Source organism: Natrix helvetica, assembly GCF_964273705.1.
Source record: "Natrix helvetica genome assembly, chromosome: 8".
Classification (NCBI taxonomy): domain Eukaryota; kingdom Metazoa; phylum Chordata; class Lepidosauria; order Squamata; family Natricidae; genus Natrix; species Natrix helvetica.
Genome location: NC_138559.1, coordinates 17,186,423 through 17,209,249, shown reverse-complemented (window position 1 = coordinate 17,209,249; position 22,827 = coordinate 17,186,423). Strand labels below are relative to the sequence as shown.

Genomic DNA, 22,827 nt, shown 5'->3' with positions numbered 1-22,827 from the left:
ACTCTCTGTTGGATGGTTAGCTTATTTCTAAACCCATTATATCTTTTATTTGCCTGCCTCCAACTGAGACCCACTCTATTACTGTCAGTAATTCTCGCACGTAATCTGATGCCCGAAGGCACGGCCTCCCAAATTTAAAAAGATTGGTCGATATCATTATTGCAGTTGCCCAGAAAAATGTCGTGACACTCCGGAGCTATCATTGACAGCAGGCTCCCATAAAGCTGATTTAGGGCTCAATTCTTCAAACAACACCCATCCGGAGTCGGTGGGAAAACACACATTTGCACACACAGAGAGAAAGGAAGCAAGCGTACAAAAAAATAGCTGAAGTTCAGACTGTACTTTGTAAGTACAGCTTCTCAGCAAAAAACGTTTACTTTCAAAGGCTTCTTCAACCAATTCTGCTCAGTGAATTAATTGTCTTGCCGAATCTTTCAGCTATACAGTGAATGACTTACAGCAGGGGTGTCAAACTTGATTTCATTGAGGGCTGCATCAGGGCTGCGTTTGACCTCTGGCGGGCCAGGGGGGGTAGGGCTAGGATGGGCAGGGCCAGCTCGGTGTCACTCATGTCAGGGGTGCCTGCGGTGGCCCAAGTGCTCTGCCAGAGAAAACAGGCTCCGAAGCTCCGTTTTCGGCTTCCACAACCTCCTGCAATCCTCTGCCGGTGGAAATGGTGCTCGGGAGTGCCTTCCTGAGCTCTGCTTTCGCTGGCAGAGGGTTGCAGGAGGCTGTGACAGCCGAAAACGGAGCTTGGGAGCCCAATTTCACTGGCAGAAGCAGCGCAGGCTGGAGCTCTGCTGTTTTTAGGGTGGAGGGCCAAATCTAAGTACCCCTGGGCAGGATCTGGCTCCCAGGCCTTCCGATTGACACACCTGACTTACAGTTATTCATCTGGTGACCATCCACAGTTACAGTAACACTGAAAAAGTGTCTTATGACCATTTCACACTTACGACCGTTGCAGCCTTCCCATGGCCATGTGATCAAAATTTGGACACTTGTCAAATGGCATTTATTTGTGACAGTTGCAGTGTTCCAAGGGCACGTGGACACCTTTTGCGACCTTCTGACTAGCAGAGCCAATGGGGAAGCTAGATTCATAACAATCGTGTCACTAACTTATCTGCAATGATTTCATCCACAACTGTGGCAGGAAAAGGTCATAAAATGGGGCTAAATTTATTTAACACTGTCTTGCTTAGCAATGGAACTTTTGGACTCAATTATGATTATAGATTGAGGACTATCTGGTGTATATCTCATCTCCCCCTGTGTCCTGGCACTACCAACTCCTCTACTCCGACCACTTGAGAAAACTGGGCATAATTTTGAGCAAGGCTTGTATAGAGTGGAATGGGATTCCTAGATGCTATGTCCTATAAAGGTCAAACATGCATATATTTTTTCCTGGGTACGTTTAGAAATTGTATATCCATCTGTAGAGTATAGAAGGTGGGGATCTTGCATTACTCAGGATCAAAAGAAATGGTGCATACCTCTTCAATTTGTGCACAAAGATGGAGGGACAGCAAAAATGGAGGTGAGATACTAATCATGTTGTGATGTGTAACTTGAGATCCAATTCTTGCAAATAGTTGGGGATGCGTATTAAAGAAAAAGGATTAATCTAAGTTAAAGCACTTCCTTGTCATCTGAAATGGGCTTCAATCCAGGAACAAATCTGACTTTAGCAACCTGGCATGATTGTTCCCACATGAAATATATTTTGTTTCTTTTTTTTAAAAAAAACCTAGATTTTGAAGAGAAGGTGCCCAGTTTATGCAGAAATCTAATAATTTGCACAAATTATTATTATCACCATGGCAAGAACTATTATAAATGGTTGATGCAGGCATATAGTGCAGCATAATGGGCTACTAATGTACAAAAGTGAAAATAAGAGTGCAAGAGAAAGGCAAACTACATCTCTCACACCAACTAATCAAAGCTACTTTAAAAAAGATATTCCTTCACTAAGCAATTCAATTATTCATATTTAAATTGGGCTATTTTAACATTAAGAATACCCTCAGAATTAATCATGCAAACTAGCATAGGCAGCCTGAATGTCTAAATATTTCTCTAATCAAAACTCCTGGCAATAAAATTCTGTCCAAATGCATAGGTTGGTATTCTTCTAATACCGTTGATTTGCAGAAAGCTGAGTTGCAAGCCACCAGGAAACATAATGGTTTACCTCACATTAATTCTGGAATAAGGGACATCAGTGTGGATAGTAAGTGCTCCCATCTTAATTTTGGGCTCTGGGAAAGCAACAGCTGCAGAGTCTGAATTGTAGGATGGGATATCCAAACCTCCCCTTCAAGGCCAGTGTCTTATCTCTGATCTAGGAGAGAAGAATTCAAGTCACCTTATGACCCACCTATGGAATGTTGTCTGGGAGCCATAATTTTACAGCTGAATAACCTAAGTTGGAAAGTCTTAAAACAGTTAGGACACAAAATCAGTGATTTTGAGTACTGAAGACAGCAGGTATGAGGAAGAGCAGGACTCAATCTCCGGAGTTCCCCCCCTCCCATAGCTTCATGGATATTAGGGATCTTAAATGCATCCCTCAACCTCAAATAGCATCCTTTTCAATAGGACCTTGTAGTATTTTCAGAAAGGGAGGGAGGAAGAGAGGGAGGGAGGGGAGGGGTAGGGAAGGAAGTAGTAAGGAAGATAGGAGAAGAAGGAAAGAAGGGAAAGAAAAGGAGGGGAAGGGAAGAATGACAACAAGGGGGATGGAAAGGGAGGGGAGGAAAGAAGGAAGAAGCAGTAAGGGGGAAGGAGTAGAAGGAAGGAATGGGGAAGGGAAGAATGGTGGCAAGGGGAGATGGGAAGGAAGGAGAAAGCAGTAAAGAGGGAGGGAAGGAGGGAAGGAGGGAAGGAGGAAGATTAAAAACCTGCCACTTTTCCATGTAGTTCCGGAGTAACTTGTCTTTCCTTCAGTTGCAGGAGCGCTCTCCTTGGTCCTGATCCCCTTTTCTCTTTCAGGTTCTTCTACAGCAATTAGAAGAATTGGAAGAACTGATTTTCTTTTTGTGATTCGTTGGGTTTATTACCTTTTACAAAATATATCACTGTAACTCAAGCAACAGTTCTGTGTTTCTGCCACCTACCGTGCCAAGAAATCTTGCTGTGTTTTCGGTTTCCTATTTGGACCATGTGATATCTAGGGATGAGGTCCCCCACAAGAAAAGGTCAACAATGTTACGCTCTCGGCCAAGTCTGCGGAGAGCTGCCAAAACTCCTGGAAATAGCCAAAATAGAAACAACTTCTGGATTCTTGGCCCTCAAACAATTGCTTGTCTCTCTCTCCCCCGCTCCTTCTGTTTCTGCCTTCCTCTTCTTTCTGTATTTTTTAAATTCAAATCTTAAATTGAGACATATGGCGCTACTGCTATTTAAATGGAATGGAAATTTGCCAAAAAGCCTCATGGTAAGTAAAGACCTATTGATATGAATTCATATTAACTGTATCAAGAAATAAACTCCCGCTTTCCTAAGTGTACAAAGGGCTAGGTTGGCATGTCATCCCCCATGCTAAAAAGAACTCCAGTTTAAAATATTATTACATTTGTTCATAGAGTTAGCCAGCTGTTTAGGCTGGATTTGACATTTTTATTCACCTATCAAGGCCTTTCCAAGGACCTGGGATAGGCAGATGTTGGTGTTTGATGAAGTTAAAGGTATTGACACAGGATGAAAGCTGTTCCAAATAAAGCTGCCTTTTGCAATTGACCAATAGTGACTTTGTCAATGCCACCAAGGGTGTTCAAGTGGTGTGCCAATTATTTTGGGATTTCATCCAAGGTGTTGTTGTTGTTGTTGTCGTCGTCATCATCATCATCATCATATTTGCTTTCTTCTACCACAACCCTTCTCCTTCTATTTGCAGGTCTCTGCATTTTGTGATTTTCTTCAGTTCTTTTTGCAATGTGCCTTCAATATTGTTAAACAACATCTTCCAATCACAGATCCTTGGGAAAGACTCCAAAGGTGGACAGAAATGGCAAAACCAGCCTAAACATCTGACTGATCTGGAGACCAGCCTTAACAAATTTATATGCTGCCCAGTTCCCCTGGGCATTTTACTTGAATAAACCCACCCACCCCTTCTTCTTCCTCCTCCTCCTCCAATCCTGACTTAGAAAGCCAGTGCTCTATTTTTGATCTGAAGATATTTTCAATCAAATGGTGAGCTTCCCCTTTTTGTACAAATAGTTCCACTTTACTTTAACTATGGCTTTAAAAATATGAATAAATATTTGGAAGCCCCAATGGGCTGATTTTGTAATACAAGCACTTTTTGAAATAATGGGACTGTAAGGAATATTTCTGTGTTTGTTTGTTTGTTATCCATCCATCCATTCATCCAATTTGTATTGGTGACCTGATGAAAAAGTGACTCTGGACAGCATACAATTTTTTTTTAAAAAGCTTTCCAATATGTTCAACTAATTCTAAGCAAATCGGGCGCCCCAGTTTCGATTATGTCAGGGGTGTCCAAACTTGGGAACTTTAAGACTTGTGGACTTCAACTCCCAGAATTCCCCAGCCAGCCATGCTGGGATGGTTTTTCAATGCAAGGATTGGTTATAAGTAACACTGCAATTTCAAATGGTCACTAAATGAATCGAACTACCGAAATAAATAGACAGTTTGCAACCCACAAGTCCTAGGTGTGGTGTGTGCGAACACAAACTATTAGATGTTGTCAACCACACCTTTGGCTCGAAGGCACGTCATGGTTTATCCAGCCTAGTTTCACAGCATCTCCCGTTTGACCACCCGAGTGGAAGAAAAGTATAGAAATAAGTTAGAAAAAAACTCTGCTGTCGCCACGATGGCTTGAGAGTTTATTTCCAGCCCTTGGTTTCTTTCTTCTTAATGCCTGCAACACAAAAATTATACAACAGCAACTGGGGCAGGTTTTCTTTAGCCATATATGAACCCATGGCTGCCTGGGGAATTCTGGGAGTTGACACGTCCACACGTGTTAAAAGTTTGGCAACTTTGAGAAACGCCGATTTAGAGCAGGGGTCTCCAACCTTGGCAACTTTAAGCCTGGAGGACTTGCTCCAGGCTTAAAATTGCCAAGATTGGAGATCCCTGATTTAGAGCATCGCAAGCAGCTTCTCTCCCAGCCTCGCGTCTGGACACACAACCCAAGGGGCCGCTTCCCGCAGCGGCGGTTAAGCCGAGCGAGTCCGCTAGGGGGAGACAGGCCGAGGACCGGAGGGGAGAGGGGGGGGTCCCGGGCTCGCGCGCGCGCGCGCTTCGGGGGCGTCTCCAGCGCTCGGGGCTGGCCTGGGGGCGGTGCGCGGGCGGCAGGAGGGGGTGTGGCCGCGGAGGGCGGGGCCGGCTTGACGCGCGGCAGGGCCAGGCAGTGAGTATAGGCTGCGCTGTCAGGCCGGTGTCAGTCTGATGAAGATTGGCATGCAGGTAAGCTGTCATTCAGAGAGCCGAGTTGCGGCGCGTCGCAGACTCGCAGGGGCGGGCAAAGCGGGCTGGCGCTCGCAGCAGCAGCAACAACCAGCCGCTCCTGCTGCTCCTCCAGCAGCAGCCGCGAAGGGCTAAGCGGGCACCGGCCGCCAGCGAGCTTTGCAACGGGGGAGGAAGGGAGGCGAGCGGGGCTGGTTCTTCGGGGCTGCTGCCGCCGCTGGCTCCGCTTCCCTCGGCCGGAACTTTGGCTCGGCTAATTGAAGCCTTGGAGCGGGGGGTGGGGGGAGAGGAGCGCCGCCGGTTGGGGCGGACGGGGAGAAAGAGTCGCCGAGCGGGGTGTGTGTGTGTGGAAGAGAAACTAGTCCGGGGTTTCGGCGTTGGAAAGGGGGATTTCCAGGGCTGCGCTGCAGGTGCCGGAGAAGCCGGGCAGCAGAGCCCGCAGGCGGCGGCCCGAGCCCAGCGGCTGGGCTGGAAGCAAAGGGGACCCGGGCGGGCAGGAGGGGGGCGAGTGCTGGAGGGGGGGATGGCGAAGGGGGCGGGGAGAGGGGAGCGGGGGCTGCTTGGGGGGGAGTTTGCGAGGCGAAGTTGCGGGAGAGCCGGAGGGCTTCGCTGAAGGCGGCCAGGAGCCCCGCGAGCGCCCGGGAAGGGAGCTAGGGCTGCGGCGTCCCGTCTTCGGGGCTCCGGCGGGGGAAAGACTGGATCGCGGCTCGGGGAGGCTCGGGGAAGTGGGGAGCCTCCGACTCGGCTCAGAAGCGGGCTGGCGGAGCCGGGGTTGGGGTCGCGGCGGAGGGGCGAGGCTGCCGCGGGCGACTCCGGACACCGAGCCGGACGCCCACCAAGCTCTTCGTCGCCGGCCGCGGACGGGGATTGGGCGGAAGGGGCGGCCGTGGGGGGGGGGCTTCGGGGGAGCCTGGCGGGCAGCAGTTGCAGTTCAACCGGGCGAGGCGATCCCTCGTCCGCGCGGTGGCGGCGGCGGCGGCCTGGCGAAGGCGAGGAGGCCGATGGGGAGGCGGCGGCGAGGACAGAGCGGGACTTGGAGCGGCTTCTCTCGGACGGAGGAGCCGCGCAGTCTCGCCGGGGCTGCCGAGGACCAGGAGGAGGGAGAAAAGGGGGGGCGGGAGCGGCTGGCGCTCGGTTGGCCGGAGCGGAGCAGCCTCCGGGCCGCAACTTCAACCGGCCGCCGCTTCTTTTGCCGGGGAGACAAAGGGAGGCGCGTGGCTCTCCCCGCGGGCCCCTCTCCCCTCGCCGTCGCCCAGCCGCTGGGGGCCAGCGGGGCCAGCGGAGCTCCCCGTCCTCGCCTCCTTCGGGCTTTTCCCGTCCCCGCCGGGGCGTCTTCCGCCGGCTCGACAATGACCGGCTCCCCAACTCTCCTTGGCCGAAAGCGGCCGGCGATCCGGGCGGCTCGGAAGCCAGCGAGGCCGGCGCGGCTCACTTCGCCAGGAAAGCCGCTCGCCGGGCTACGGACAAGCGAGGCTCTCCTTGCCCGCTCCCAGGGACCCGCGGACAGGCGAGGCGGCTTCCCGAAATGCAGGCGCGAAGCGAGAGGAGAGCCGAAGCGGCGCCCCCGGCCGTCTTTTGGCCGCCCTCGCAGAAGCGGCCGCCTGGGCTTCTCGAGCGATGGCTCCGTCCTTAGACAACCGGCCGCTTTTAATCCGGGGAAGCGAATTCCCCGCGTGAGCGAGCGAAGGTGGCGGGGATCCCTTTGGGCAGCTGGAGGCGCCGTCTTTGCTCCCAGGTCGGGGGCTGCGGAAAGTCGGATAATAATATTTTCCGGGATCGTTGATTTAGTGGGCTGATGAAAGAACCACCCGGTTGTAAACTTGGAAAGCAAAGAAAGCTTCTTGGGTTGAGGTTATTTATTTTTTTCCGATGGGAAGGCTCTTCGTTTCCTTCGTTGGGTCGGTTCAGACAGAGAATAGCTCTCTCGCTCTCTATTTTCTTCTCTCTCTCTCATTTTCTTTTTCTTTTTCTCTCCTCCTTCCTCTTCTCCCTCCCTCTCTCTCTCTCCTTCTTCTCTTTCCTCCTTCCCCCTTCTCTCCCTCCCTCTCTCTTTCTCCTTTCTCTTCTCTCCCTCCCTCTCTCTTTCTCCTTCTTTCTCTCTCTCTCTCCTCCTCCTGTCTCTCCCACCTCCCTATCTTCTTCTCCTTTTCTCTCTCTCTCTCGCGCTCCCTCTTTCTCACCGTCGGCGGCTTCTTCGGCCGCGCCTTTGGTAGTCCTTCCGAGGGGGCCGAAAGCGGCGCGTGGTGAACTCCGAGCCCCCTCGCCCTTCGGGAGGGCAGTAACTTAGCCCCAGATTGCATGTATGGATTTGCGGTAAATTAGTGATGAAACGGGGAGGAAAAGACGGTGCGGGGTGCTGATTCCCAGCGGGACTGAGCAGAAAAACCAACAAGCTGGGTTTTAATAAAACAAAAGCCAGCCTGTATTCCACCACGCTTCCTCTCCCCCCCCCCTTGGAAAACTACTTTGTCTTGATTTATGGAAAACGGTTATCCGGCCCACAGACCTGCTGGACTCTGAGCTGGTGATCTAAGCAGGCTTGGATGGATTTGAAAAGGACTTGAAAGGCACAGGACAAAAAAAAAAAAAAGCCAAGTGAAGTTCTTAGGAAAGGTCGCTGTGCCCCTAAATTGCACAAAAAGAAGCCCTTTCCCCACTGCATTTGTGCTATATTTTTAAAGAAGGAGAAAACTTTTCCTGGAAGTCTACAAATGAAAGTTGTGTGCAGTTGATAGGTAGTTTAACTCTTGTATTTAATTAGATAGGTGAGTTATTTTTCCCTTTTCCCTTCCCCTTCCTTTTTCTCTCTTGCCCTTCCTTCCCCCTTTCTTTTCCACTCTTTCCCTCTCCTCTCTTCTCCTTTCCTTTCCTCTCCTCTCTTTTCTGCTTTCTCCTTTCTGCTTTCTCCTTTCCTTTCCTCTCCTCTCTTTTCTGCTTTCTCCTTTCCTTTCCTTTCCTTTCCAACTTGGGCTTTTGCAATACTTCTCTCTCTCTCTCTCTTTTAAATCCTGCCCTTCCTTCCACAGTTCTCAGGCTTGTTTACAGCAGCCCTTGGAGATAGGCTAGCACCAAGGGAGCAGCAAGACCCCTGCTCAAAGCAGATTTCCTGGCTGAGAGGAAATCTGAACAAGAGTTTCTAAATCTCAGCAACTCTTGCGTGCCAAGATTCAAATGGACTTCTAGTGAAAATAACAGAGGAAGATGATCTGGTCTTGGAGTTTGCTTGGGGCGGTGATCCTACAGAATCCGTCCTCTGGGCAACAAACGTTCAGGATGCAAAAAATATTTTTTGAATAAACCTCTTGAAATGTTGCTTTTCTTTAGAAGTCGTAGCTGCCGTCTTTTTGCTTCCCAAACAGTTGGGTTCACAGAGCAGCTGAACCTGAGTCCATTAAATGCTTTAAGGCTGCACTCATGCAACACATTAAGCTTGGTTAGTTTTACGCTTTGCTAGAGTTTGGGGTGAATCTTTGCTTTGATTCACTGGATTCTATAAATATAGGGGGAAAGGGGGTAAAATTATTAAACCATTTAGGGTGTGAACATGGTTGCTGACTTTGTGTAATGGTTTAGCCTCTGTAATAAGTCACAATGGATCCTAGTTGATGGATTGATCTGTCACATTACTTATCATGCTTCATCTTAGCATGGAATTGGTAGGTCGGTCTTCAAAGATCAGATTTTCAATGAGCTGCCAGAGTATATATTCTATACAGAGAAATGGTGACCTACTTTCTACTCCCCAACCTATTTTTACAGCGCAAGGTATTTGCATTTTAGAAACAGAGAGCGATAAATGCTACGGTACTGAGGAGGAAGACAATAACTGGCGTGGAATTCATAGAAAGTGCTTATGGTTAGCAATAGTTTTAACATCATGTCTAAGAAAAGCTTCTTGTCCATGAGGTCAAATCTTCCCATCTTGGCCAAACAAACATTTTGGAGCTAAAACTAGATCCCTGTTTTGTGTTTCCTAGCATCTGTTATGATGCCTGTTGACTCTGATCCTGAAGGTTTCACGTTATTGTTATTGGTTCCTTCCTACGATCAGTCCTATCGTAACTCCTGGTGACATTTTTGGCAATTGCTCACCATTAGCTTCTTCCTAGTGCTGAGAGGGAATGATTGGCCCAAGGTCGCCCAGCTGACTTTATGCTTAAGGCATAACTCACAGTCCCCCTGGTTTCTAGCCTTATGCTTAACCACTAGATCAAATAGGCTCTCTCTTGATGCTGGAAGTAACTTACAGCAATTGGAAGTCTTATCCTCTGTGAGCTGGTTTAAACTCTGTTTAAGCCATCAAGGTTTCCTGCCAATGCTCACTTTGCGCTATTAGAACACATAATGAAGTACAAAGCTATTCCTCAACCATACCCATTCAGTAGATTTCACCTTGGCTTCTCCATAGTGGTGGTACCTTCATCTTTTCTTTTCTTTAGGACATTGAAGCCCCTTGTTGTATTATAGGGAGAAGGAAGCAGATATAAAAGGCACTGCTGGCACGAAAGCTGTTGTGATTTTAAAAATAATTAAATATAGGGGTCCAATGCTAGCAATAAACCAGGCGGAGTTGACTAGTTAATGTGGCCTCAGGCAAAACATTGGGAAACACAGCTTTCTGTCCAGTTGGTTCACCTTTAGTGGTTTGAATAACACCATAAGATTTATGGGCCTATAAATTACCAAGCAGTAAAGCTGCAAAAAAGGAATGACGAGGTTCTGTATGCTGTGCGAGAGAATATCAGGAGTTCAGACAAAGGGTGAACAGAAAGGCAACAAGGATGGTTAGGAGACCAGAAAAAAAAAGTCCTAGGAGAGACTGAAAGAGTTGAGTATGTTTAACCTCGAGAAAAGATATCAGAGAGAGGGATATAGTAGCACTGTAACCTACCTGCCATGTAGAGGAAGGGAGTGATCTGTAGGTTGCCAAGAAAATTGTAGCGGCTCATTATTGCAGGCACCAGGACTTAGTATCAACCCAGGGTTTGGAGTACAGAATAATGATCTTGTTCCAAAAAGGCAGGTTACAATTAAAAGATGAGGAGAATGGTAGGAACAGTTTGACATTAGGACCAATTCTCAAAGAAGGTGATGAATCCTTCAGTGAGATGTTCAAGCAGAAGTCCGTCCATCTGTCTGTCCATGCATCCATCCATGCATCTGTCTGTCCATGCATCCCTCCATCCTTCCAATTTCTGTGGCTGCCCAACTCATATATGTGACCAGGCAACCAGTTGGTTTCTTGTATGGATGAAGAGGTTGGGATCTTCCAGTGGTTGGTCCTATGGTTGGTCACTCATAACTAGATGCAAGTAGGAAAAGTCCCTTAGACTTGTGGAAGCATATCTTCTCATAAAGAAAGGTCCAAGAAGGCAAGACTCTGGAGTTGTTCTTCCTATGAACCATCTTAAACCTCTGTTCAGGAATCAGTTTCTATAAGTAAATGTTCCAAAGTAGTCCTTCAAACCAAGTGTTTTCAATACGTTGTCCTACATAAAATGGCCTTGTTACAGAGCTAGATCATCCCAGTTACAATTTCTGCTTCAAGGAATTTACTTCTGGAAGCCATTTTGAAGCTGCAAGGCCCAAGATAAGGTTTGGTATTTTAGAATAATTCTGTTTCAGGATGTTCAAACATTTTACATTCCTAGTAACTTCTTTCAATATAGTTTTAAAGTAAGCAATTAGAGGGCAAGACTTGCTTTTATGTTCCCTCCCCGTTTTTCTTCATGAACAATCCTTAAGAATTTGCTCAGCTCTCCTGTTAAGATCGAAAGATGAAGACCAAAGGATCAAATTTCTTGACATAATTTATCACCTGTAATTTTGTATTCCAGTTTATTTAGCAAAATATAATATGCGTGTTAATTATTTCACATGGGAGAAATGCCTCCCGAGTCCCTTTCTCCCCACCCTGCAAAGAATAACATTTCAGTTTGTAATTGCAGATTTTTTGGCAAACAGTCATCATCCTTTTTCAGAATGTAATTACCCAGGTATGTAGATATCTGAAGAAACATTTCAGGAGGGAAAGTTTTCATGGAAACTCGGGGAGTGGCTCGCACATAGAATTGTTTCGCAGGTTTAGACAATAAAACACAATTTATAAATAGTTTAATAAAAAATGCAGCGGCATTAACATAATTACTGAGGTTGCAAGTTTAGCTTTAGCAGAGCTGGCTCGGAAAGTGTGGCGGAGAAACGTTGTGGGTGCGTGTGTGTGTGTGTGTGTGTGTGTTGTTTGGCTTGCAACAGAGCTAGCTTTCTTTGGTTTCTGGTTACACAAACCTTCCATGAAGGACCTTTACGCAAAGATCTGTCTCACCGAATGCACATCCCTCCATGTAACCCTAAACCAAGCAGGATATTTTAAAACTGAAGCAGTGAAGATTAGATTAGGTCTCCTTCAAACCTCTCTCTTCCCTTCTGTTATTATTTTTGGCTGGAATGTGGAGGAAGGCAGCTGTCTCTGACAAGGGTCAGAATGTCAGTTTGGGTTTCAAGAATGGGTGGGATTCCTCCCTCCTCCCTTGTTTTTCTTTCGTCTTTTCTACAAGTCCCTTGGAAAATCAGGGTGGGATGTTCGTATCCCTCGAGTTGAGAGAAGGCCTCTGCACCAACACTCTATGATGGGCAGGAGAGTTGATCTCCAATTGCAAAAATTGTAATTCACAATTGCCTGTGATAAAATCATGTCTGAACTCCTCATGTTGTCATTTGAGTTTGCAGTGCAAGCGGCCTGTAGTGTTGAATAAACAGAAAGCTGGGAGATAAATAATAAAAACACCATGAAGCATGATAAATACTCCATGTGTTCATGAAGGCACAAGAAGTTGAGATTTACTCAAAAGGTAGATGGAGATTCTCAATCAACTAGGTCATGGTTGCCCCCAAACATGCTTTTTTCAAAAGGCAACTTGACTTTGTTTTTCCAAAAACAAAATCCAGTCGCCTTTTGAAAAAAGCTGCTTTTGGGATATATTCAAGGGGTGTAGATTGGTTCAATCTCCAAAGTCTCTATTCCTCGTCCTCTTAGTCCATCACTTTTTTTGAGTGGGAAGGACAGAAGTGGGAGGGTCTGTTCACTTAAATCTAACTCAAAAGACATCTGGGATCATCAATCTTCACAAAGCCAAACTGGTTGGGCAAGAAGGACCCAGACGTTGTTCCCAGGATCTGTGGGTATTTATCAATGTCCCTGCAATACAGATAATATGGGTAATATTAGAGTTGCCAGTCACAAGACGTTTTACGAGTGTCTTCTCCTTAACCACCTCATCGTTCCCTGCTCTACACCTTGTTCAGCGCAGGAGGATCCAAAGTGAGGTAGCAACTGGAGCTTGTTGGTTCGCTGCATTTTTATAGAGGTTAAATACCTCTATAGGGCTGAGGTCTCTGTGCAGCCAGGTAGCCTAAGAAAGCAGGGTTCCTGATCACATGCTTCCTTTCAAGTGCATCTGAATAGACCTCCCTCCCAGCCTCCACACGGGGAGGTTGTATGTAGACCGAAGTTTCTGACAGAGCAGCTTTATGGAGCAGCTCCTGTTCAGTGAATGTGTACAAGCAAAGTTGGAGAAGTATTGTCAGGGATGCTTTAGCTTGGCTTTCTCTACTCAGCAAGGGTTTAAACTCATTTGTGTTGTGATGCTCTTCCTTCCCTGAAGCAGATCTTGGATGACTGCAGTATTAGTGCTCCTCATTTGAGAGCTGAGATAATGATCTCCAAACAGATTGTATGAAGGTTCCTTCACCATGAGACTTCCCCAAAAGTCTGTGTTTTATTTCCAGAAAGCAAAAGGAAAGGCAGTCTGCTGCTGAATTATCTTTAATAATGTAAAGATATTTCCTTGCCCCTAAACACAACTGATAACCCTTCGGCTTCACAGTAGTTTTAGTTACACCTAGGCAGATTTTTCCCAATCCAATTAGTATTTTCAGAAGGAAGGGAGTGATGGATTATCTTGGATTGCTAACCTTGATCAAGAGTTGGACAAAAGGATAAAATGCAGATGTTTGTGATGAGAAACCAATATAAACCCTTGCAAAATGGAGCTGCAAATAATGCAAACTTGTACGCCGGCAAAGCTTCTTCCAAAGAACCTTGATTTAGGCTAGGCTTTAAGTTTAATACATACAGACATATCTAAAATACTGTCATGCTTTCATGGTAAGCAACATTACATAAAGTGCAGAAGACAAGAATAAGTTAATGAAATTAAAAGTCCTTAGAAAACATAGCTAAATTCAGTTTCTACCATATCATTCACTATATCTTTCCATACTTTTTCCTTCCTTCCTTCCTTCCTTCCTTCCTTCCTTCCTTCCTTCCTTCCTTCCTTCCTTCCTTCCTTCCTTCCTTCCTTCCATGTATTAGAAAGTGGTAGGTTCAGTGGCTACAGAATCTCCTGCATTTCAAGCCAGAAAATTATATTATCCTCAATTACAAAACATAATCAAGCATAAATGAGAAAAAGGCCTATTAAAATGCCAAGTTGAATTTTGTATTAGGCTCAGCTTTCTTCTTCTTATGTACTGTAACTTCTGTATTTCACTGGAATCAAACGTTGACTACATTAATATATCAAATACAAAGTGGATAATAAAAGAGTTGTAATCTCATCAATTTATTTTACAACTCTGCAAATAACTGTACAGTATATCATCATTAGCAGTGTATCTGTTAGCACATGCAGATTATCCTTTCCATATTTTAGTAATTAGTGTTTTTTTAAAAATTCCAGTTAGAAATATATTTGATTCCACATCTCAAGGATCCTTTTAATAACAAAGCTTTGGTGCTTTGATTTTGTTTCAAATGGATTGAGAGGCAGCCAGAATTCTCCTTCTGATCTTTTATGTCAGGGTCATAGATTTGAAATAGGACTATGCCAATTAGGCTTCTAGGTGACAGTAAAGCGTTCTCTAAGGCTTTGGTGCCATCTAGAAGCTGTCCAGATCTTTGCAGCCTAGATATGATATCCCATCCTAAAACTGAATCTCTCCAGCTATACCACACTGGGTCTCATCTAATGAATAATGAATAGGCAGCTTTTTAAATATAGGGATCTATGCATTTGGTTTCTGCAAGCTTTCCTCTGAAAATTGAGCCTAGTCATTTGGAGAAAGCAGATACCATACTATCTGACTTATTTTTTAAATCTAAAAGACATACATTGGGAATTTGTGGGCCTCTAACCTGCATTCCTTAAAATAGAGATGAATCTTCATCAAATGGACATTTATCTTTAAACACACATACCTGTACAAATAACTATATTGGTGAAACTCTTGATATTTCCGCTTAACTCAGGCTTTGCTTTGGTTAATTCCCACCTTCGCAATTTTCTCACCAGAACATTCTCCGGGGAATGTTGCGTTGCTGTGAAATGTCTGAACAAGGTGTTAGTAGATGTAGGATGGATGCATTATTTATTTATTTTTATTTATTTAGCAAGTCTGTATAACCGCCCATCTCACAAAGCGTGACTCCGAGTGGTGTACGCTACACAAATACATCCGCGCAAATTGTACTCCAAGGAATCACAGTGTCCCATGTAGATAGCATAATAGCCGATGGCATATATTCTGGGCCTTGAATCTCACCACTGGTAAAGGCTAGTCTTGACCCAACATTTTTTGATGTGTCCGAATAGAATAGAGACTATAAGAGAGCTAGTTTGGTGTAATGGTTAAGGCATCTGGCTAGAAACTGGGAAACTGTGAGTTCTAGTCCTGCTTCGGGCACAAAGCTGGCTGGGTGATCTTGGGCCAACCACTCTCTTTCTCTCAGCCCTAAGAGGGTGGCAATGGCAAGCCAAGAAACCCTGCCAAGAAAACCACATTGAATTGTCCGGGCAGCCTCTGAGAATTGGAGACAATTGAATGGAAGGAAATAAAAATAAAACATAAGGTCCTAATCTCCAGACATGGCAGGAAAATACTCTTGTCTGAAATGACTCTTCAGATGTTGCTGAATTCTTAGTGCTCCCTGAGCAGGGCCTGTAGGGGAGAGCGCTAGGCACTAAAATACACTAACATCCAGAAAGCTGAGCTTGTGGCTCTGCTTTGTTCAATCAATTTAATAGATATATGAATAACTATCCACAATACTTCATGAGCCATGGTGGCATGGTGGTTAGAATGCAGCATTGCAGGCTAATTTTGCCGACTGCCAGCAATTCGATCCTGACTGACTCAAAGTTGACTCAGCTTTCTATCCTTCCGAAGTCAGTAAAATGAGGACCCAAATTGTTGGGGGCAATATGCTGACACTGTAAACCACTTAGAAAGGGGCTGTAAAACACTATGAAGCTGCATATAAGTCTAAGAGCTATTGCTATACTGGACGCCTGCTACTTGAGTGTGAACGATGAACTAGGAAGTTTGTACAGCATGCTTAACCTTAATTTAGGTTTGACATAATACATTGAACTTACAACCAGCCAAAAATGCCAAGGTTTACACAACAGTCAACCAAAAACTTAGCTGAAGATCAACTACACGAGTGGTGTGGTTGAAATTGATATTTGACCAATATTAAGGATTTTGTCTGCTAGCACCAAGATGGCTTTATATGAGTTTTGGATAATGATATAGATATCATTATCTATATCATGATATGATATGATATAAATATAATATAAATTTATAGCAATGATATGATATAAATCCTGGCAATATAGATATTGCCAGGATTTCTGTAGAAAGCTGTTGCAGCATATTTTCTTCTGTACTCCTGACACAGTTGACCTAAAACTAAATCTCAAAGAGAAATATCTTTCTGTGTCATGGAAAACATTTTGTTAGCCAAGATCCTGGGGCTGTAATTCAAGAGTATATGTTATTCTGTAAAGAACAGTCAGCTAGGAGCCCTATATTAGCAATGTAGCAATAGCACTTAAACTTATATACTGCCCACAATGCTTCTTCAGCCCTCTCTAAGCAGTCAACCTATTGTCCCCAATAATCTGGGTCCTCATTTTACCAACCTCGGAAGGATGGAAGGCTGAGTCAACCTTGAGCCCCATCAGGATCGAACTCAGGCTATGGCCAGAGTAAGTGTGCAATACTACATTCCTCAGGGATATTAGCATCATACGGTAAACCATGTTTTAGGATATTTATTGATTGATTTATATAGCTGGCCATCTCATCATAAGTCATTCTGGGTAGCTTACTCACTTAAAGTCAATACAATTATACAATGTAAAACAAACATTAGTTAAAGGGCCAAAAGCAGTCCAGACCAAAGGAAACTGCATTACGATTTCTAACTAACATTCTGACTCTCGTGCCTGGGAATATCTATCATTGTCTGCAGTGTAAGCTACAATTAGCTGGAACCATTCAGCATTGCAATACACTGTAGTATGCCAACATTCCAGAAAGAAAAAGGAAGAAAAAGGAAGGAAGGAAAGAGATAGATAGATAGATAGATAGATAGATAAATAGATAGATGATAGATAGATAGATAGATAGATAGATGATAGATAGATAGATAGATAGATAGATAGATAGATAGATGATAGATAGATAGATAGATAGATAGATAGATAGATTGATAGATGATAGATAGATGATAGATAGATAGATAGATAGATAGATAGATAGATAGATAGATAGATAGATTGATAGATGATAGATGATAGATAGATGATAGATAGATAGATAGATAGATAGATAGATGATAGATAGATAGATAGATAGATAGATAGATAGATAGATAGATAGATAGATAGATAGATAGATAGATAGATGATAGATAGATAGATGATAGATAGATTTGGGAACAGGAATTTCAATATACTGAAAATGGATTTTTGATTTTCTTGATCACTTCTGTTCTTCTAAGAGAATAAAAGAGAATGAACAATGAAGGCACAAGCAGTTCTTAATATATATTTTAATACTTTTTGGGGGACAATATTAGCTATTCCTCAGTCCCAGTTTGGACTCATCGCAGTACTACTGCCATTGGGAACGGAACAGTGTGAATTCATAGTAGCATCTTGTAAACAAGAAATTCACAAAGGAATGCAACTTTTTCAAGCATTGGATTTCTATGGTAAGCCAAAGCCAAACCAGACATTATGACCTACAATAGTACTTACAATGTGAGGCCAGCTATTATAGATTATAAATAGTGGGAGAATAACCTGGGGAATTCTGGGAGTTGAAGTCCACATATCTTAAAGTGGCTAAGGTCAAGTGTTTCATTAGAGAGAGAGAATGGGTATATTATTTTAACATTGTGTCTATTGAATTTAATTATATTTGCTGTAGTGTAATTAGTAAATGAGACGGCACGTTTTTGTCACTCTACTGTCTGAATAAAGACAAACTTAGTGACACTTCTAAGAGAAGGAAAAGGACTGGGAAACCACAAAATTTGCATCATGTTACAAATCATATAACTTACGTATTTCGGTTAAAGGATGGAAGCAAATACGTAAGACCAAGGTTTGCATTGTGATGTCATGATGTATGTTGCAATATCTATGATGACATCACTAGAAATAACATCTGGCCATGAGCTGCCACTACAGTTAGAAGGATTTTGAAAGAAGAAGAAGAAGGATTTAAAAATAGAAGGATTTTGGCAGAAGAGGGAAATTGTCATAGAAATAAAGTGGGGATGTAAAGGAGAAACTACTTTCTGTCTGATGTTTTCTTGCCTGTATCTTCATCAGTGATGAATTCAGAATAACAGAGTTGTAATGGACCTAGATGGTCTTCTAACCCAACCTCCTATTCAAACAGGAGACATTATACCATTTCTGACTAGTGGTTGTCCAGTCTCTTCTTAAAATGAAGAGTGATGAAGCACCCACAACATCTGAAAGCAAACCGTTCCACTGATTAGTTGTTCTCAATGTCAGGAAACTTCTCCTTAGTTCTAGGTTGCTTTTCTCCTTGATTAGGTTCCATCCCTCGCTTCTTGTCCTGCCTTGAGATGCTTTGGAGAATAGACTGACCCCCTCTTCTTTGTGGCAACCCCTCAAATATTGGAACCCTGCTATCATGTCGCCACCCCCCTAGTCCTCCTTCTCACTAGACTAGCCATGAACGTCCTCCTAGATTCCATTCCATTCCTCCTCGATGCTACTTCTGCCTATAGGCAAGAAAGCCTCTTCTTTTTTTCAGTAAATGCATTCCTTCTCCCTTCCATAAACGCTAAAGCCAACCGAATTTTCACTTTCTCTAGATGAAACGACTGGATTAGCCTCTAAGAACTGGACATCTTGCCGAATGAAATATTTAATGTGAAGTGTTATGGCTGGGTGACCATGTATTTATATGCTGAAGCTTTACTTGCACGGATTTGTCCATCTGCTGTCGCAGAAGTTTCTGATAGCTACAGCTAGGAAGGCATGTTGCAGGGCAGATGTCGCATGGAGACGGAGACCCAAAATGTGTTCTGTTGTGCAAAGAGCTTCAGCTCTGGGATTCTCATGTGTGAGAGAGGGCAGCTGTCTTCTGTTGTTACTTGTAGAACAGAAAGTTTGGCATGGATCTTGAAGATGGTTTTATTTCAATCCCAGGGGAAAGGGGTATTTTGTGCGCAGAAAAATGCCATCTCTTTCATCCTTAGCCTGAGCTTCCAAGCAAGCAAGGAAGCAAAGAGACCCAGAAGATGGATCTGTTGATGCTGCCTGCTAACTTATCCATTCGGCAAGCAAGGAGAATTGCTCCATTGGATCACTCTGGGTGCAAAGCCCAATCTGATGTGCAGCCATTTAAATATTTAAATAGTTCTTTGAGGCTTTCGAAACATGCAAATTGCACCAGCTGAATGGGAAGACCATCGACGTGTTACTGTTTGTGTAACTGTATGCCTGCGGGATGGTGACGTTTTCGTTCCTTGTAAGCAGCAGCTTCAGAAGAGGGATCTTCCAGAGATCTGCTGCAGATCCAGGTTACTTTCCTCCTCTGTGTAATTCTGATCCTGTTAAGTATCGGCCTCCTTCCCATCCCAGTTGATAATATCGTTTGGATTCGATTCCTCAAGCAGCCAAGGAATTTGGCAGGCAGAATGAATAGATTATGAAGCAAAGAAAGTTCCTAAATTAGGGACAGTCCCAAAGGTGCTTTTCCAAAAGGCAATTGGACTTCCTTGGTTTTGTTTCTCACCCAAGACGTTTCTCCAATTTAGTTTTTTCTTGGATGAGAAGCAAAACATTTTCGAAGAAAAACCAAGAAAAATCCAGTTGCCTTTTGGAAAAAACAGCTTTGGGACAAACATGACCTCTATAGACAGAATTAATGACAGTTTCCTGGTCATGGGAAAGTGCACCACGGGAGATTCTACAGACTCTTCTTTGAGGTCCCTTGAAAGGACAACCTAATTTTGCAAAGGTAAGAAGAGATCCCTTTTTCCACGGGTGAAAGGACGTATGTGATGCAAGAGACAAGAAGGGAAAACTCCACACTTGATTATTGTCCTCAGCAGCTTGGAAATAGCTATGACGATCCAGCAGATGGCAACCTTCATTGTGAATCAATGGAAGAAATGTCACACACAAGGTGCTAGAGATTAATTCTGTCCCTTATTTCCACCTTAATGGACTCCACTGATTAATGGTATGAAAAACAACATCTTCCCTTGATATAATTGGGGGGACTACCTGGATCCATGTTCAGCATGGCCTTTCCTTTGACCATGAGCTGTAGAAGACCATGATCTTTATGCTTTTATGATACCAACTCCTATGCAGGTGCTTTCTTGATTGGAACAGTGTACGATCCAATTTTGGCTGTGAACTTTGGCTGTTGTGGTGTCTACATCGCTCCAAACATGCAAGAAGGCATTCTGGCACATCACCGTGTGTCTTTCTAAATAGAGGGCATTATTTACGCTGGGGAATAAAGATGGCAGACATGCTATGGTCCTTGACTTACGGCCATTCATTTAGTGATTATTTGAAATCACAAAATGAGTTACAACCTGTCCTTGCACTTGATTGTTGCAGTAACACCATCAAAATTTTGTTTCTTGGCAACGGGCATATATTTACCACAGTTATATTACTCCAAGATGATGCAACCATCCTTGTGATGTTCCCCAGTTGGCTTCTGGCCAACAAAGTCAACGGGGGAAGCTGGATTTGCTTAAGGACCAAATGTTTTACCTAACACATGCAGTGATTTGCTTAACAGCCATGGCAGAAATGGTCGTAAAATCAGGTGCTTTACCATCACCTTGCTTAGCAATGGAAATTCTGGTTCCAGGTGTGGTTTAAGTTAAGGGCTGCCTGTCTGTACTTTGGTGGTAGGCATGCAAATGTCTCCTCTGCAGAAGTTGGGTGGTTGGGACTAAAACACTGGAGTTCACCCCCCTTTTCATGCTAATAATTGTCTGTGGCCCCACTATTCAGAATCAGTGGGGCGGGGGCTTTAAAGACTTCAGTCTGGTTTCCCACATCTGACGTTAGAAGAAGCAGTGACATTGCTGTCTCCAAATGGTTTTGCGATATTCTGAGCCTCAAATGCTATATAAAGTCACATAACCATTTGAAATTCCTTCTGTGTTTTAAATTTTATATTTGTCATATATTGAAAGTTTTCCTTATTTTAGATCATCATCATCATCATCATTCTAGCCATTGTCTATCTACTGCAGGGTGAAGGCCTCTTCCTCATGTTTCCAACCTACGTGAACTTTCTTTTGCCAATTGGGCTGCGATACTTGCAGATGTCATGGCTCCATATTGTTCTAGATCTCTTTTGTGGATGGTTTTTATACAGTGGGGTCCCGTCTATGACTGCCTTGGTCCACCTGCCATCAGTTCTTCTTGCTAGGTGACCACCAGCCTGCTTCCATTTCAATTCTTTTATTCCCTTGATGATATCATATACTTTCAGTTGGTTCTCTAAAACATGTGCAGGTCCTTCTATCTTGTCTTGTGACACTGAGCATGTATCTTTCCATGGCTCACTCGTAGCTTTTGTATTGATTGTGAGGTTAGTGTCCATGTTTCATTGGCATATGTTAGAGCAGGCAACACACACTGATTGAAAACCCTTCAGGCATTTGGGGGGGGGGGGAGGTTGTATAATAATTTAATTATTATATTTAATTTAATATAATATATTTCTCTTTTAATGTAAGATGTTTTGGACTTGGAAAACAATGAATGAATGAATGAATGAATGAATGAATGAATGAATGAATGAATGAATGAATACTGTGCCAAAGCACACACACCCTTCCTTGATTTCTCCATTATCCTCTTGATGGGTATTGCCTTTAACTTACCCACTGACTGAATCCACAAGGTATTCTAAGCAATACAATTTTTTGCTTCACATCGGGGTTGCGGGTTTTTTTTTTTTTTTTGGCGATCCCTGAACAAATTGAACTTTATATAATAACTTTGTGACTGGGTGCATCATATAAGCCTGGCCAATTAAGATTTGCTCAACATGCCATCGTTTAACTATGACATACACATCTGTAGAACCAGCTGGTTTTAGGGAGCAGATTGAAGCTGGTTTTGCTTCTTTCCCAGGGGAAGGAGGGGAAGGCATTTTGAATTCTCTTAATTTTACCCTGATATAGTTGTGATCTAAAATTATCACCAGGCTTTGAAGGTAAATATTGGAATTGATACAACAAACTTGGCAGCTGCAGGAAAGCAGCTGCAAACCTAAGACCTGTTTTTATATCTGAATTTGTTCATGCAAGCTGAAGTTTGTTCCCCATCAGCAGCTGTCTCTCCTGAGATGATGGCACGTAAGGCTTTTTGGCATCTTCTACCCTTTGGAGTTAGCCACACTTCCTATTTAATTCAGGAAGAGCTGGATGCAATCGTGTTTCCCTCCTTCTCCTCCCCCACCCCTCCCTTTTAACTTATATTTAGAAGATGTTTCCTTAAGAGGAACTTGCAGTTTTATTTATTCATTTGTGTACATCTGTTGGTCCTAAACAATAAATCTTCTCTTGAAAATGTCAGGGAACCATAACAAATTATCACCATGGAGAATAACTTTACTTATTAAATGACTTTGGGGCAAAATAGTTACTGCCCCTGTCTCCATGTACCTCTAGATCTGGAGATAATAATCTGACTACTTTATTCTTTGATGTTGCTTGCTGAGTATTTTGCAGTTCAGGTTAACTCCATACTGAATCTTTGCAGTCTTCCTGAGTCCTGTTTTTATTCAGCAGCTAAGCCAATTAATAGGAAGCTCAACTGAAATGTATTTGCAACTTCAAAAGAGGAAGAAGAAAAGAAGAAGAAGGAGAAGGAGAAGGAGAAGAAGAAGAAGAAGAAGAAGAAGAAGAAGAAGAAGAAGAAGAAGAAGAAGAAGAAAAAGAAGAAGAAGAAGAAGAAAGTATCACTTCAGCCATAAAGTTCTGCAGGATTTATGGGC

General features: G+C 43.7%; 1 protein-coding gene across 4 annotated transcripts in view; it reads left to right on the top strand.

Moving 5' to 3' along the window:
• The first annotated feature begins 5,358 nt into the window (after positions 1-5,358).
• Positions 5,359-22,827, top strand: part of PKNOX2 (PBX/knotted 1 homeobox 2) — a 275,402-nt gene continuing 257,933 nt past the window's right edge. For 3 of the 4 annotated variants that reach the window (XM_081961087.1, XM_081961083.1, XM_081961086.1), the window contains exon 1: positions 5,359-5,454. The gene's annotated coding sequence lies outside the window, so the exon portion shown is untranslated. Of the gene's footprint in view, positions 5,455-19,997; positions 20,035-22,827 lie in introns of those variants that run through there. The other variant, XM_081961085.1, reaches the window with a different exon arrangement.